Here is a 16,907-nt window from a genome sequence, read left to right as displayed (position 1 = left end):
GAAAACATGCTCATGTGAAGTGAATTTTGAAACGGAATCCGCCGAACACACTCAGCATTTGGTGCCAGATTTGTACTGTGACATTCAAACTTCTGCCATGGCTGTTGCAATGTAAATAGGAAATTCTAAATGTGATTTGAATTGCCCTTTGGGGAGTTTTACACTGAGAGACGGTACATTTCCAAGGTAGCCAATACTTAATATGGAGCAAGCCCAGTGGTTGGGTTGAAGACTGTTCTGCTTCAGAGCGAAGGTTGACAGGAAACCCTGCACGTCTTCAACCGGACCGAGGGAATTTGGCGGTTGACACAGCCATATATACTTTTGAAATAGTTTCTCTTGCTAGAAATGTTTTAGATTAGCCCGTGAAAATAAACACCATTATTATTCACATACAGTGATTCGGTTTTGAGGAGGACAGTTGCCTACATAGATCCTCGTTTAGAGATTGGCATAAGCAAATGATTGGTTTTTAATTAGCAACAAGCTTTTGTAATTATTAGAAGTCAACCCTTCCTGTAACTGAAGCATCCATGCTAGCAAATACACTTTCTCAGCAAACAGACACGCTCAGACTTTTCCCATGAAATGCAACTGAGTAGGTGGGTACTGCTATGTGGCACACAGAAAAGTGCATCATATGTTAAAATTTTATCAGAGGACGTTTCCAGAATTTTTAAAGAGTTAAATTCAAGGACACAGAATTGTGTATATTTTGTGATATTACCTGATATAAAATTTTAGTTGATTCTACCCATAAATGAATTTAGAGGTTTGAGATTTCTTTAGAATGTGGGATTAAGTAGTGTTAAGAGAAATGCATTGTTGCAATTCTCCACTAGAGGGCCATAGCTCCCTCTTTCCCTGCGTGGGTCTGGGCCAGGGCTCAAAAAAAAAAAAAAAAAAAAAAGGTAAATGTTACAATGTGATTTTTCTGTCAAATTTGTTGCTTTATATGTCTTATATATATAATATATGAAAAGTAGGAATATCTTTTAAAAATAATGGTGCAGAAGTGTGTACAGTGAAAAGCTTCACTGCCAGTTTTCCCCTCCCAACCCCACCCCCCGGCTTTATTTTTACATAAATGTTTGCACCAAACATTATTATTGTGTCTTGCTTACTTGTTTATTTACTAAACTAAATATTGTAGGCATCTTTTCCTGTCAGTTTACACATAGCTGACTTTTCTTTCCTATGGCTTTAGAATACTCTTTTGTAAGCCTCTAAAATGATTTGTTTACTAAATCCCCTAAAAATGGACATTTAGATTATTTTCAGTATTTTTCTATTTAAAAAAGACTGTGGTGAGCATTCTTGCATTTTTTTTCTTTGCACAGATCTGGGAGTTCCTCCTTAAGTTAAATCCTCTTGCTGCCTAATTGAGGACTTATTTACAACTTTAATAGATGTTGCAAGTGATGTCTAGCTCCAAAACCAGCACAACCACAACCACAATAAAACTGGCACTGATTTAGAATCACACTACGTGTGAAGGTGCCTTTAGTCCCGACACCGCCAACAGTGGGTATGTAAAACCTTATAATCTTTGTCAATCTGTCAAAGGAAAAATAAGATCTCGAGAGTAGTTTTAAAAACGTTTAGGTCTATGATAACCTCAACCAGTGAACTAAATTTAAAATTGAAAAAAATAAACTTGTGAAAATGGTTATACAGATTTTTATCAGAAGATGGAAGCAGAATAACCAGTTGTTAATAGTTGCAGAAAAAAAAATCACTGGTTTCCATCAACTAGCGATCTTAAATAAGTATTTCATATTTTTCCCAATACTTTTATATCGTTTGAAAAAATTTTGTTATAAAATTCTGTAAAATGAAGTGGGCAGACGTGATAGATGAGAATGAATAGATGGGAAAGAATCTTTGAACAGTATTCTTGTTGCTTCCTCACTGTTATGATCTTCAGGGTAAAGAACTTCAGTGAGAAATGTTGAAGTTTCTTATCTGAATTTGACTTCACCTTCTAAGCCCGTTTCTCTTTCTTTTCCTTAGAGACTATCTATCACAATTTGCCCATTCTTTTCTCTTCATTCTAAACTACAACACCCTCCCTTTCCTCTCAGTTTTTAGCAAAGAACAAAATGCCCAGAATTGAAATGTCAAGTATTTTTTCCCTAACAAAATATTTTTATAACGAGGTTAAATATACACCCAAGTATCAGATTGAAAATAATTGCAGCAAAAGTTGGCTAGTTTGTTGTACCAGTTTTGTTCACTTTCCTCCGACAGAAAACTGGTTCTTTTGGTGGTAGCCGTATATATCCCACACGACCCAAAAATATCCCATCAAGGGACAAGCCCACCTTGGAAAATTGTGAAGCAGGCAAGGCTTGTCTACTTCCCTTCCCCTCCCCCTGCCATATTTTCCCCATCTGACTACTTCTGTCCTCCTTCCACCCTCCACCTAGCTGTGTTTAGCTTTGTCCCAGTAATCTACACAGGAAGGGAGATATTCTGCACTTCAGTGTTAGTTGAATATGTCTTCCAGGGTGTGGAGAGTGCATAAAAATAGAGAACATTCAGAGACTCAAAGGAGAGTTTCTCTCAAGGGGATAATTTAGGGAATAGTGGGCGGGAGATATATTTGCAAGCATAGAATATTTTATAGGTAGTTTCTATGCCTACTTATATGGAGCATCTCTGGCTCCTGTGTAAATGTGAAATTTCAGATGTAGAAAAATAGAATGGCAAGGACCCATTAGATGTACTAGGAGGATCACTATTTCTTTCAATTTAGTGGTTTGCTCTATTTTTCTGTGTGTGTGTGTGTGTGTGTGTGTGTGTGTGTGGTTTGGTTTTGGTTAGTCATACTTCAAGCTTTAGAATAGAATGTTTTTAAATCCGCATTTCAGCTTTCCTGGGGATGGGATTTTGTTGGACTCTGGCCCGTACTAATTGAGGAAACAGCTCCCTCCTTCTGTTCCCTACTCCAACCAGGGAATAATCAGGTGACCTATGTATCTCTATAATTTCTTATTTTGAGGTCTCTAAATTTTTAGGTTGTCCAATGTATTCTACTTTTAGTTATTAACTAATATATTTGAAATAAAGTTGGTGAAATGAGGCAGAATCGTTATTATTAGCTGCCAACTTACAAACTTGAAAAATATGACATTGCTAGAAAAGAAAAATACATATGAATCAGGAAAAATGAGTTAGTTATATACATGGATATGGTTTTGTGTGTGTGTGAAAAATGTGTTAAGTATATGGGATGAATTCCTGAGTGAGAATGTTATTGTAAGAAATAATAATTTAATAAAAATGCATTTATACAAACCAGAAAGGAAAGAGATTTGTATAGATAAACTTGAATTTATTTCGGCCTGGTGCTGTAACTTTCTGTGTTGAACATGTGATTTTGGATTATAAAATTCCAGGTGTGTAGTAATTTCTTATCAGTTGTGTATAATAAGCTTTGCCCTGAATATTTTGAAATTGGTGTATATTTTCCATAACAGACATCGTGCATAAAATTTTCCATGCTCTGTATTAGAGAGGTAAGGAATAATTTGACAGAGGGTTAAATGCTTTTCAATATAATTGGGGAAAATTTTTTTAAATATTAAAAAGTTTCCCAGTGGTTGAAAAGTTTATGTCCAGATGCCTAGAAACAGAGTTGGTTCATTTACCAGGCACGAGAGCAGTACAGAGAAACAGGAGCTATGTGGGAAAGAGAGAAAGGAGAGAGAGAGAGAGGGAAGTTGATTTGTTATTTGTCATTTTCAGCTTGTCTGCATGTACTTTTTAGGGTTGAACTGTCACTACATGTGTTACCCTGTCAGTCCATCCCAGGGACATCCTGATGCCTCCCAGATTGGGTTGGAGCCAAAGGCAACTATGGAGGTGGACAGAGCAGTTCTACCCCATACCCCGATTCTACCCCATGCTCCTGGGGCATCACACTTGGACCTTTTAACCTTTAACCTTGTTTGTTTTCTTTTCTTTTTCTTTTTTCTTTTCTTTTTTTTTTTTTTTTTTTTTTTTTGTCAAATAGAGAGGGTCCTACAGTTTAAAATGAATAAAATTCTAGTTAATGAACATATACTCAAATGTGAGTGTTTCTTATACTTTAGTGTTGAGTAAAAAGTATCTATTTTCAAAACATTATCTTTTGTTATTGTGGGAAAGAAGCTATATATTTCTAATCCTTGAGGATGATACAAACTCCGTTCCAAAACACAAATACGGCTGATCGGCTCAATTAATTCAAAAGGAAAAAAAAATCAGACCAGTTAGTGTAGGCAAAATAACCAGGCGAGTTATTGAATTTTTCATGTTTCAACCAGCACTTTTGACAGCAGGTTGATAAGGTCTCGGTAAGAGGTGCATGAACGCATTTGTATCCTTCGGTGAGAATGTGCCCTGCCAGTATTCTTAGGTGCATACACATGCTGTTAGCATCCACAGGTACACATGGATGCCACTTTCTATTAAGTTGCATTCTCCAGAAACCCAAAGAAATGCTTATATGTTTCTAAATAACTAGCTTGTGCCAATGTTGAAAACCTTCAGATTTCACAAGAGCTTACACTTTGGCAAACCATTAAAAGGAGAAATGTCTCTAGCGTTTCTGGGATGTATCATCTTTTGTTGGAAACACTGAATTCCAGAGCATTCTGGGTAGAATCCTCTGAAGAACTTATTTGCTGTTTGTATAGAAAGGTGCTTTTTATTCTAGAACAATTTTCAAAAAGATTGTGTTTTGCAAAATCGGAACTTTTATGAAAATATCAAAAGCAATAATATTGTCATACATTTCTGGACTGTTACACAGACTTCTCTCCCCTCCCAGATCTGAAGCAGAAAGTAAATAATAAATATAACCATCTAAAATATTAGGATTGGTGTTAGTTCATTAATAATACACATGTTCAACATTTAATTTTAAGGTAGTCTGGTTTTAAAAACTGGATTTTATAAGCATTTTTAAAAATTATAAATGCACGTTGTTACCTCCAGTTTCTAGTTAAAACTCACTGGAAAAAGTAGAGCTGGTGTCATATACCAAAACCAATAATGATCTGTTATTATTTGAACTTCCAAGTCTTCCTTTTCCTCAGTTGTGGATACACACTGCCTCAACTCAGTTCACCCGACATTTAATAAAATTGCAGTCTAACTTGTGACATGATGAGATTTAACATGCTCATAAAATTCTTACTTGATGATCATGTTTGGCCTGGCCTTAGCTCTTGCCTAACCTCACTACACCTCCTTCACTTACCAAAATTGTTTGTCTTTTCGGGAACAAATTCTTTCCCCTTGTCTCCCTTGTAGCAGCCTTTTTAGTCCTTCTCTCTACTTTTGCCTTGCTCTAAAGCCTACAGGTGAACCCATCAAAACAATATGACCCACTAATTTGATTTGGTTGCAGCAAGGAAATTAAGACAACATTATCCATGTTACTGGGTTACTGGACAGCCCCTTTTTGCTGTCTCACTCATAATCTTAGAAAAACTTCACTCCCAAGAACTGTGCAGTTAGCAAGGTCTTGGAATTGCCCTGTTTATTCATCAAACTATTTGAAACCATGGCAAAGTTTGTTCCTCCATATTTTATTAAACTCAATTAAGTAATGGGGTCTTTTGTCATCAGTCTCAACTTTATCTTCCAAGGAAAACCTACTGCACTTCACAGTTCCTAAGATGCCAGCCATTCATTTCTTTGTGGTGTTGAAGGTAATTTGATTTATGTCTTGCTCTAGTTAAGATGCCCATGTTTTCAAGCATTTTTGACTCGGAGTTAGAAGCTGAGGTCAAGTTAACAATGGTAATCTGTCTCTCTGTTTGCAAACAATGAATCACCGTTTGGGATTTTAAGACTATGGTAAGCTTTCACTTGGCAGCTTGGTTCAAAGGTTGTCAGCAAAATGTATGAAAGTGGCCTGCGCCTGGAACCTCTGATCATAGATGTCAAGGATTTTCTAACAAGGCCACCAATATAGTTGTGAATAATTGGTCAGAAGGAGGGGTGGTTAAAGAGGCATTAGTCTCATGCCCTATTTAGACTGGACTGATTTGATCTAGACTTAATAATCTTAAAAGCTCTTCTAGTCATTCCCAGGGCACGAATGAAAACGCTTTCAAATTATTAAGAAGGAATGTGACTTATTCAGGACAAAATGTAAGGGGAGAGTGATACAATGAAGTAGTTCATTTCAGTCCTTGACTTTGGACCAAGTAAACTGCCATTAGGAAGAGAAAGAGCTTCACGGAGAGTTGCAATATTTTATTACTAACTGAATTGGAGTTTGTTTTGGAGAGTTGGCAGTTCACATGGTTGAAGTTGAGATGAACAATTCATAAAAGTTAGGGGCCAATTTTCTTCAAACATCTTGTTGTTCTTATTCTTAAGGAATTCAGACAAAGTGATGACTTTGAAATAAAGAAAACTCTGAGATCTGATCAACTTTGAGTTTTTTCTAAGTAAACAGTGGCTGCCACATTGTAAGCATTGAATTAATACTGCAAATCGAGTGAATGAAGATGTCAGTAGATGTTTATGAGTGAATATTTGTATCTGTCTTTAAAATATTGGTCTTAAGAAAAGGAAGTTGTTTTCACAAGCCATGACCTAAAAGCAATGATTTTATGATTTGAACTGACAAGAATCTAGTTACTCTACTACAGTTATTTCATTTTATTGTATCAAGCAAAATATATTAACTGCTTCCCTCGTGTTTCTATTTTTGATGCTTTATTTTTTTCTTTTGTGATAAAAGGGGACTAGTATTCAGGATAGCCAAATAGAGATCTGTTTGTCAGGTCAGGGTTTGAGCTGATCATTGATGCAGAAATTTCATTACTATATTTGAATATCATTTGTTGTTGTTCATTGACCTTAATGTTGATATGAAGAAAATTTTCATTAAGGATTCATTTTACATGGATGCCCCAAATTAACACTCTTAAGTTAATAGTCAGAAAGCATTGCCTCTCTTCTGGTAGCAAATCTGAAAAAAAGGAAATAATTATGATTAATTATGCTGCCCCTGGATTCTATAAATTTTATCTTGTATATGCATTTAAGGGAGTATCAACACACTTGAGCAGAAGCATGGACACTGGAGCATTTTGTCTTCCAGGGTTTCCAGCTAACTACGTAAGCACCCCCTCTTTGTCTAATCACCATATTGCTCATCATCCAATCTGTGAGCTCTAAGTGGATAATACTGAAAACTTTCGTTACCGTTACAAAGGAGAATTCTTACATTATGTATGATTGGACATGGGTGTTCTTCTTTCTGTATACTGTTCCTATCCTTTAAATTCTATGGATCTTGGGCACCTGGGTGGCTCAGTTGGTTAAGCGACTGCCTTGGGCTCAGGTCATGATCCTGGAGTCCCTGGATCGAGTCCCGCATCGGGCTCCCTGCTCGGCAGGGAGTCTGCTTCTCCTTCTGACCCTCCCCCCTCTCATGTGCTCTCTCTCTCATTCTCTCTCTCTCAAATAAATAAATAAAATCTTAAAAAAAAAAAAAAAATTCTATGGATCTTGCGAAAAGCAGTGATTAGTGACATAGCATCTCACACTTAGTATCTAATTGTTTCACAGAGGCACAGAAAATCATAGAATCTAATCTTACTTCTAAGTTACGATGGTTCTGAATACAGCGCAGCCACCTTAGGGTACATGCATGCTAGAATAGAATGTACTGGATTTCTACCATTCCAGATATTTTACTGATCATTTTCATAATAAACTTTATTTGAAATTTAAAACTAAGTAGAGCTAGGGCAATGACAAAATTCAATATGGTGCTTAGAGAGGAGATGACTTCCCCAGAGTAACATGGTTAGGAACTGATAACTCCCAGGGCTCAGTCAGCACTTTTTCTAACTGTACTATCCCAATTCTGTGAAATGAGGTGAGGACATGGGTCATAGGTCCTTCTGTAAGGATCCATAAACCAGTAGTATTTGTTCATATTCCCCTGTTAATGTAGTAACTCCTGGGAAGAATAATAGTGTCATGTTTAAGAAAATGACATTGAGTTATCAATGCTGACTCTGGCTGTGCAAGCTTTGGGTGAATGACTTCACATTAGCTTCCTTAGTTTCTTCTATAAAATGAAAATAATAGTTGTTCCCTCATGGGTTTGTTTCAGTTATCAAAAGAGATGATACAGTACAGGGCTTAGAACAGGTCTGGCACATTTTAGGTACTGAGAAAATGCCAGCTCTTTAACCATGGCCCATTCCTCAGGCCTCCAAGACACTCATTTCCGGTACTTGTTACCTGGTCCTTCTTACCTTCTCCTATTTCTGCAAACTTCTTTCTCTCCCTCAACTTGAGTTCCTGCATTCTGAACTGGAGAGCCTCCTAACAACAATCCACAATTTTAACTATGCTATTTATTTTCACCTTTTCGCAGCTGAACAAAGCACATGAGAAAATTTAAAAACAGGCATGAATAAATTAACTCTTGCTTTTCAGAATAGATATATTTCTTCTGTGGGTATTAATATAATCCATCAACATTGAATTGAAATGTTGAAGTTCTAGGATTGTGATTTATCGTTTGGCTTTTATCTGGAGCACTGATGAAGAGGAAATGTTGTTGCTAGTCATTCATGAACACTATCCACATATCTGGTAGATGGCACCCACCAAGCTCCCATAAGGGCAGCAGCCATCATTAATGCCCTAGTGAGATACCATGCTGACAATGGTATTTAAGGTGTCCCTTCCAACAAGGAACATCATCACTTTGACGTCAACACCGAAACACTCTGAATATTTCCTCAGGGGGTGTGCTCCATATGAGCATATACTCACAAAGCAAGCCTGAAAGAAATGAACCAGGTGGAACTCGCTTCCAGGACCTATCCCAGCCCCAGTGTCTTGGGATCATCTCTCTTTTCTGGTCCACATGCCCATACTGCTTTCCAATCTGGAGCCCCTAGAGTATCTGCATTCTGTAGCTCTTACGATGCCACTTCCCTGGCATCCTGCCCTCTCCAGCCAGTGCTGTGATTGCCAAGGTAAGCTGAAAAGGCCTGTTTTCAAAAACGTAAGAATGGCTGCACGCTGATTCAGATTCGCTTGTTTGCTATGGCCTTCTGAAGTCAGTGTCTTAATATTTTTTAACCCATTTGTAGCTGGAATGTGAGAATATTAGACCATTCTGGAAAAGAAACACCATATGGCAAAAACAAACAACAAATAATGAAAGAAATGTCTAGGAACAGACAGAGCCTCCCCTCTGGTCTCTTAAACAATCGGTCATCCAGTATAATCTAAACCACCTCAAAAAAAAATCTTGGTACAATTCCTCATCTCTATCCCTTTTCAGATCTCTAATTCAGGTTCTTCTTGTCTCATTAGGATGCCTGCAGTGGCCCCCAGTTGGGCTTCCATCCTCTAATCCAATATGCACACTGTCAACAGTCTGATCATGATGTTTCTATGGTCATCTAGATTAAGCCTTCAGTGTGACATAAAAAACACTTCACTTTTAAGGGCCAACAACTCTTTGACATCAGACTTGTTCCTAAACCCTGCTCTCTAGCCATGAAGCAAAGGTACCTGTCACTTTCAATAAAAGACTTTACTCATTAATTCTCTTCTTTCTGACTAAGGAATTTCTATTCATTCTTTTAGGCCCGGTTCTAATGCCACCTCTCTGAGGAGACACCGATTCCCTCGTGATAGGGTTAGCTATTTTCTTTAATATGCTGGAACCTTTTTAAACATGTTGGTAGCATTTATCAGATTATTCTGTATTAATTTTTCACATGTCTTCCTAAATTCGGTTGGGTTCTTGAAAACAGATACTAGTCTTGTTCAATTTTATATCATCTGCACAGGACCCTGTAAATAATTATAAATGTTGAATATCTTTTTTAACAAGGAAAAGAACATATAAACATGCCATATAGGGATCCAGGGTTCTCTTTTTTGTGTAGGATCAGCCTTTCAGACAGTTATGTATATTGGACTAGAGAAGCTTGCCTACCTGCCTTCTTTCCTTCCTTTCCTTTTCCTGCCTCCCTCCCTTCCTTCCTTCCTTTCCTCCATCAAGCATTTATAGAATACCTTCTGTGTTCTTGGTTTATGTGAGATGTGAGGCACATTGAAAATAATAAAACACTGCCTCTGCCCTAGAGGCACTCTCAATTTAACAAGAAGAAAAAAATAGTAAAGTCATAGTATAATTTGGGACCCAGTATCTTAATAGGAATCCCCTTCATGCTTATAATTGGGCTATGGAAATGTCCTCTGCTCTCTAAAGACCAGCATTTGAGATGAGACTTGGGTACAAATGATCACCTCCATATTGTGCCCTGACACATTAGCATCTGCGGGAGGTATTGGGAGAACTTCAAAGTATCTCTCAAATAGATCCTGGAGAATGATATGTGATGTGGAAAATGCAAAGGGCATTGATCTGAGGGTCGGGACCTCTGGGTTCTAGTTTTAGCCCTGCTACTAAATAGCTATGACCTTGGGCAAATGATTCAATCTATAGGATATCTTATCTGTAAATTGAGGGTGTCGATCTAAATTCTACTTCAATGCTTCTCTGCCACGATCATAGGATTTTAGAAATATATATACTTAGTCCTCACCAAAGAGTCACTGAATTAGAATCAAATCTCATAGAATGAGACCAGGCCATGTTTATTTAGCAAAATCTTCCTGGTGATTCTGAGAGGCTCTGACCTGAGTTGTGTCTCCTCTTGATATTTTGATAGCTGAGCTCTGGGGGCCTCTGTCTGGCAGCCCCCACTCTGATTGAGACATGGAGACTCTAGGCCCACTCCAGTCTTTCTCCTTTAACAGTCTGTGAGAACAAGGAACATTGTTTCAAGAAACAATCAGATCAGTAGCTGACATCATAGGTCTTCCTGAAAGAGAGGAAAGAGATGCAGAACAGAGATAAGACCAAAAAAAATCCCAAATGCTTGTGGGACACTAGTAATCATAGCCATCACCAAGACTATCCTTGGCTTCTTGAACTTTAAGATGGACCCAGTCATTCTGATGCCCTGACTCCCATATATTTATTCTCTGACTAAGGCACAAAGATTCGGGTGAGCTAATGCATCAACCCATGAAAAATGAACAATTAAAACAATGAAGTTGTCAGTTCTTTTACCAGATTGCAAATAAATAACCTGCCTGTCAGGCTGGCTGCTCTGCTGGACCATTAGTTTAATACAAAGACATTCTGAGGAACGGGTGGATGACAGCTGATCTATCACCAGGCCTTTGATAAAGACCTGAGCAAAATATGCTGTCATAAGCCATGGTAGGTCAATCCCAATTTGTGAGAAGCAAAGTATTAGATGAAATTTGAATACACCTCTCTGCCCATCATGAGAGCCATAGGCTTTTTTTTTTTTTTTCTTGACTAATGGGATGGTCATTATGATGCTCATTTTGACAGTATAAAACACTTTTCTGCTTATGCTTATTTAGCTTGTCAGGGACAATGTGCTGGTATAGATGGCCTTGGAGTTTGTAACTGTCACAGTGGAAAGACTATGATCTTGGGACTGCACAATGTATCTATTTGCCAGGCTCCACGGGTCTTCCCACAAGAAGTTACTCTGTGTCCTGTCAAATGCTAAGACAGTCATGAATTTCCAAACAAAAAGTCAACTCATTGTATTTTCTTATATGTATGGCTTGAATCCTGTATGCCATCTCATAAAATGTTTGCCAGACAGAAATATTGCTCACAGAAAATGATTAATTATAGAAGGTAGTAGACAGGACAATTAAATAAAGACAAATTCATTAAATTCTCTAGTTGATGTCTCATTTAAATTTAGTGGGGAAAGTAAAGATACGAATCATCTTTCAGAAGTCACCTTGAAGAAGTTCTTATTTCTTCAAAGCAAAAAGTACTATTAGAAAGTTTACCCTGTAGTAAAACTATGCCAGTGTAGTATTTATGAGGTTGTCAGGGCTAACCAACTTGTCTCTGTAATTGACTTTGTCTCAACTTGAATCTTAGCAAAGCTGACTCCTCAGTTTTTAATAAAAATCAATCAAATGCCTGAGAATCCAACAAATCAAAAATACAATTTTCCCCTTTCCAAAGTCTTTTGGGTATTTACCTATATTCAGTTTATATCTTCATGATCAAAGTAATATAAATTCTACCTAACTGAAAAATAGGCACTGTTGAGCCATTCTTATTTTTGAGTATATTCACTGGTTAATTCAAATGGTAAACTGTAGCTTTAATATGGAGAATCAGCTTAAATCCATGTAGAATTCACCCCGCAGAGGCTTTGTGGTCATTTGGTTGCCCAGAATAATTTCAGCTAGAAAGAACCACATTACTTCCAAACTGGTTTGACCAGTTCTTCCAGTGCTCTGGATGGCTAATTAGTAAACAAGGTAAACAAGAAATTTCCAACATAAAATTTTCCAGGCTGATTTTCCTAACAAGTAAGTTAAAGCACAACTTTGCCTGTTGACCAGATTTGTAATCTCTTCAATGCTATATAGTATACAACATACCTCTCACCTCCTAAGAAGAAGCCTTGAGAGAGTGGGAAATATCTTAGAGCTTATCCTAAGCACACCATGGTTTTGTTCCTGGTTTTGCCACTTATTAGCCATGTTGTTTGGCCAAGTGGCCTAATGTCTGTCTATCTTATTATGGGCATAATAGCATCTGCTTAAAGGAGTGCTTTATGCATAAAAGCAAATACTGTTCTATAGATGGGTGGGGAAGACCCCTAAAGTTGCTTACTTTTAAGCAGAGATAAAATGTTATTACATAGGGTGCTAAGAAGAGCAAGCAGTTCCTGGTCTAGAGTTAGTCCTTCATTTCTCTGAGTTTTAGCCCTTGAGAAGTCTCTTCTTCCTGCTCCCCCAGATGTCTCTGGGTACCCAAGCTACTTCCCAGGTTATTTCTAGGTCCTGATCTTTTCCAAAAAATCCCAAGTCAAAAGCCGTCCTTTGGATATATTAACTAAGTATACATATATATATTTAAAAAAATAATTGGTGATAGTTTTCCCATATAAATTTTACATAGTTTTTAAAATATGATATTTGTATTGATTTCTATAAGGAGTTGTGCATCAGGTTATTGTTAAAAAAATGACTATGACACCATGTCTCTAAGGAATAAATCAGAAGCTACCTAAAACATTTGGGAATACAGAGATTGTGGTAGATTGAATAATGTCCTCTCAAAGATGTCCATGTTCTAATTCCTAGAATCTGTGAATATGTTATCTTACATGGCAAAAGGGGCTTTGCAGAAGTGATGAAATTAAGGATTTTGAGATGGGGAGATTTTCCTGGATTACGTGGTTGGGTTCAATGCAATCACAAAGGTTCTTGTAAAAGGGAGTCAGGCAATCAGAGAAAAAAGAAGCTAAACTGCTGGCCTGGAGGATAGAGGCAGGGGCCACAAGCCAAGGAATGTAGGTAGCTTCTAAAGCTGGAAAAGACAAGGAAATAGACCCCAGCCCACAAGTCTCCAGAAAGAACACAGCCCTGTCAACACCTTGATTTTAGACTTCTGACCTCCAGAACTGTGAGATTATAAATTTATATTGTTTTGAACCACTAAATTTGTGATAATTTATTACAGCAGCCTTAGGGAACTAATACAGATATGCTTAAAATAACGTAAGCCTGACCATTGTCTAATATACAGGCATACTCTTGCCACCATCTTATTTAGGAATAGTGTCAGTAACTCCTATATGCCTGGGTCTTTTCCTCTGGAAATTTTTCTCCTCCTTACTCTTTCTTCCTTCCCCTTCCCTCTCCCACTACATATACTCTCTAGTGTTTCAGATCTCAGTTAGTGATCTCTTCAAAGAGAACATCTGGAACTAAACACCCCTCATTCTATGCCTGTTATTCTAAAGTGGAGTCCCCGATGTTATACTCTCTCATAGAACCCTGTACTCTTCTAATATTTTTCAATTATATGTTTATTTGATGGTTATTATATTGTAATTATCTCCCCACAATTGCAAGCTTGGTAGGTATAAGAATCATGTTTTGCTCACTGTTGTGAACCTGGCACATAGTAGATACCCAGAAAATATTTCTTGCTGAATGAGAATATTCCAGAATTCTGTTTGTCTTGTGAGATGGGTTGAAAGTATGCCCCGTAATGCAGTCCATATGGGATCATGAGGCAATAAACTAACATACCACGTTCTCTTTCAGAGGATATGAAGCAGACTTTACATGAACTTTGATTTCCTCTGAAGTCTTAGTCAAAGTCATCATTTTTTCACAGGTGACAACTGATAGATGTTTTTCACAATGAGTCTGTAATCTAAGAAATACAATAATATTTCTCAAAAATCCTTTTGGGTAACATTCAGAATACTTTTTCTTGCTTTTATTTCCATCTTCATTTTATTGTTTTGCAATATAAATTGTAAATTTCTTCAATGATACTTAAACATCCATTTGAGAACTGACTTTAAGAGCTTTAAGAGGTCGGTTTTGCACAAGAAGATAATTTATATCTTCTGTGATTTTGATTCCTCTGAAATTCAAGAATCAAAGCCTGAGCCCTTGGGATGGAGAAGTGATTAACATTTGTGAATGGTGTTATGAAGCCTCAAAACACTGGACAATTAGTGAGAATATGGATAAATTTTACCTATTTGTGTTTCAGAAATTTTATGTCATGTGATTTTAATGGTTTTTAAAATTTTTTTCTCTTAAAAATAATTTTTCCTGGGGCGCCTGGGTGGCTCAGCCATTGGGCGTCTGCCTTCGGCTCAGGTTGTGATCTCAGGGTCCTGGGATCGAGGCCCACATCGGGCTCCCTGCTCGGTGGGAAGCCTGCTTCTCCCTCTCCCACTCCCCCTGCTTGTGTTCCCTCGCTCTCTGTGTCTCTCTCTGTCAAATAAATAAATAAAATCTTTAAAAAAAAAAATTAATTTTTCCTGAAAGCAGATACGTGTAAAGATGATCTCTAAATATTAGATAACTTTTTCATAATTATTCTGCATGTATCTATCCATAGTGTTTGCCCAAAGGTAGCACTTTTGTTGAACAGTTGATTCTGATTTTATATATAAGGGTTTCAATGGAAATGAAACAAATTTTACTGAGGCACTATGAAATTCCCATATGTTACTATGTCCACTAAGCTACTCCTGACAACAATCTGTGAGATAGGTTTCATTAATCCCATTGTACAGAAGAAGAAATTGAGGTTCTTAGAGCTTTAGTAATTTGCTTAAAGCAAGAGATCAGGTCGCTGGCAGTGCTGAGCCTACCTGACTCAAAGTTTGCACTATTTCCTCCAGACCACACAACCTTCAGTGGATGCTTGCGGATCAGCACAATATTCCTGACCTCTCTCTCTCAGAGCAGACCAGTCTGAATGTCACTTTCCTCAGAACCCTATGCCAGTGGGCCCCAAACTTCAAGATGGGAAATGACTAAGTATATTGGAATACTGGAACTTACTACACAAATCCTGTTGTGTTCAACACAGCCCCTTGGACTTCTCACTCAGTGTCTTCGATCTCCACAGAGCACAGGGCTTTGTGGTCATATTTGTCACAGGGAGACCAAGCTTTGTGCTCACATAACCCTGTGGCCAAAACAGGTCTTCCCAGTGACGGGAAGAATTTGTAATAACTGCAACTCTTGGATCTAAAGTTATTGGAAGCCTCTAATGAAGCATATTTTGATTTTTCTGATTATTTGCCAGCCTTCCATGTTAGACAACTTCCACTGGGGAGCTCCCTTTCATCATGTCACAGTGGAATGTAAGTGATGCCCTCATGTGTGTACTGACAAGCAAGGTGAAGGAAGTAAGAGTCCATAAACCTGCACTCTCAGCCATATCTGAAATGCCGTGATCAGTTCTTCTTGCTTAGCCACTTATTAACAAACAAAGTTAATAGACTTTTCAGGCAGTAAAGCCAGATGCGCTTTCTGGCTTACCAGATAAATGCTTTATCGATATATATATTTGAATAATTGGTGAATCTTAGCTTAAAAAAAAACCGTCTAGGCCAACAACAGACCATTTAAATAGCTGTTCAGATGCCAAGTCAGATTCCACCTAATGCTCTCTGATTTGTATATATCCCAGTCAAGAAGGGAGGGGAAAAAAAAAAACCAACACCCTCTTTTTTGATTAATTGCCCTGTGTTTCATTAGTCTTTGTTTTTAATGTTAAGCAAGCAACCAATGGCCCTTGAAGTTAGAATTGCTACCATTGTTGTTATTTTTGCTTAAAGAAAACTGGAAGATGAAATATTCTTAAAGATAGGGGACGCCAAGAAAACAGGTGACCACAGGCACTCAGGAGAGCCAACACCACACGGGGATGCAGGGAGCAAAACAGGCAATAACTTCTCCAGTGTGAGAAGACACTTCTCAAACAGGTTCATTCTTCCATGATGCCATATCCTTTAGGTGATAAATAAAAAGGTTGATCCAGAAGTTATTATTCAATTTTAGGTCTGCAGGACATATAATAACCAGATTATTAGACTTCTTTTTACTGAATTTGTTTGAATTGTCATTGGACACAACTGTGAAACTTAAAATGTCTATTTGACTCTGTTTTGTAAGCTGAAAAATACCCAGAAACCTTTTTATTTTCTTAACAAAATGGCATGATATTATTTAGAAGTTGGAGGGAAAGCTTTTACTGCTCAGCCTTAAAAAGAAAACAGCACAGCCCAGCAGAGTAGCTGACAAGTGACACAAATACAGTACGTGCTAATGTGCAGAGAGAAACAACCTTGAGAATTTAAACCGGCTGCACCAGAAAAAATATCTTTATCCAGATATGTGGTCCCTCATGAATTATACTATTATTTTAGTTGATTTTACCTGACATCACCCTATGATTTTCTTCAGTGACAAGAAAATTGCAGCCGGCCCTTGACAGTCGGTCACAAATTGACTGAACAAAA

General features: G+C 37.5%; 1 protein-coding gene across 13 annotated transcripts in view; it reads left to right on the top strand.

The window, feature by feature from the left end:
• Positions 1-16,907, top strand: part of LOC116634082 (EGF-like and EMI domain-containing protein 1) — a 649,939-nt gene that overhangs the window by 568,274 nt on the left and 64,758 nt on the right. For 12 of the 13 annotated variants that reach the window (XR_004299848.1, XR_004299843.1, XR_004299851.1 and 9 more), the window contains exon 8: positions 1,341-1,528. The exons of the other annotated variant lie outside the window; for it this stretch is intronic. The gene's annotated coding sequence lies outside the window, so the exon portion shown is untranslated. The remainder of the gene's footprint in view (positions 1-1,340; positions 1,529-16,907) is intronic. 13 annotated transcript variants of the gene reach the window in all.

Source organism: Phoca vitulina, unplaced genomic scaffold (genome assembly GCF_004348235.1).
Source record: "Phoca vitulina isolate PV1807 unplaced genomic scaffold, GSC_HSeal_1.0 scaffold8, whole genome shotgun sequence".
Lineage (NCBI taxonomy): Eukaryota > Metazoa > Chordata > Mammalia > Carnivora > Phocidae > Phoca > Phoca vitulina.
The sequence above is the reverse complement of the archived record's forward strand: the minus strand, read 5'-3'. Positions and strand labels throughout refer to the sequence as shown.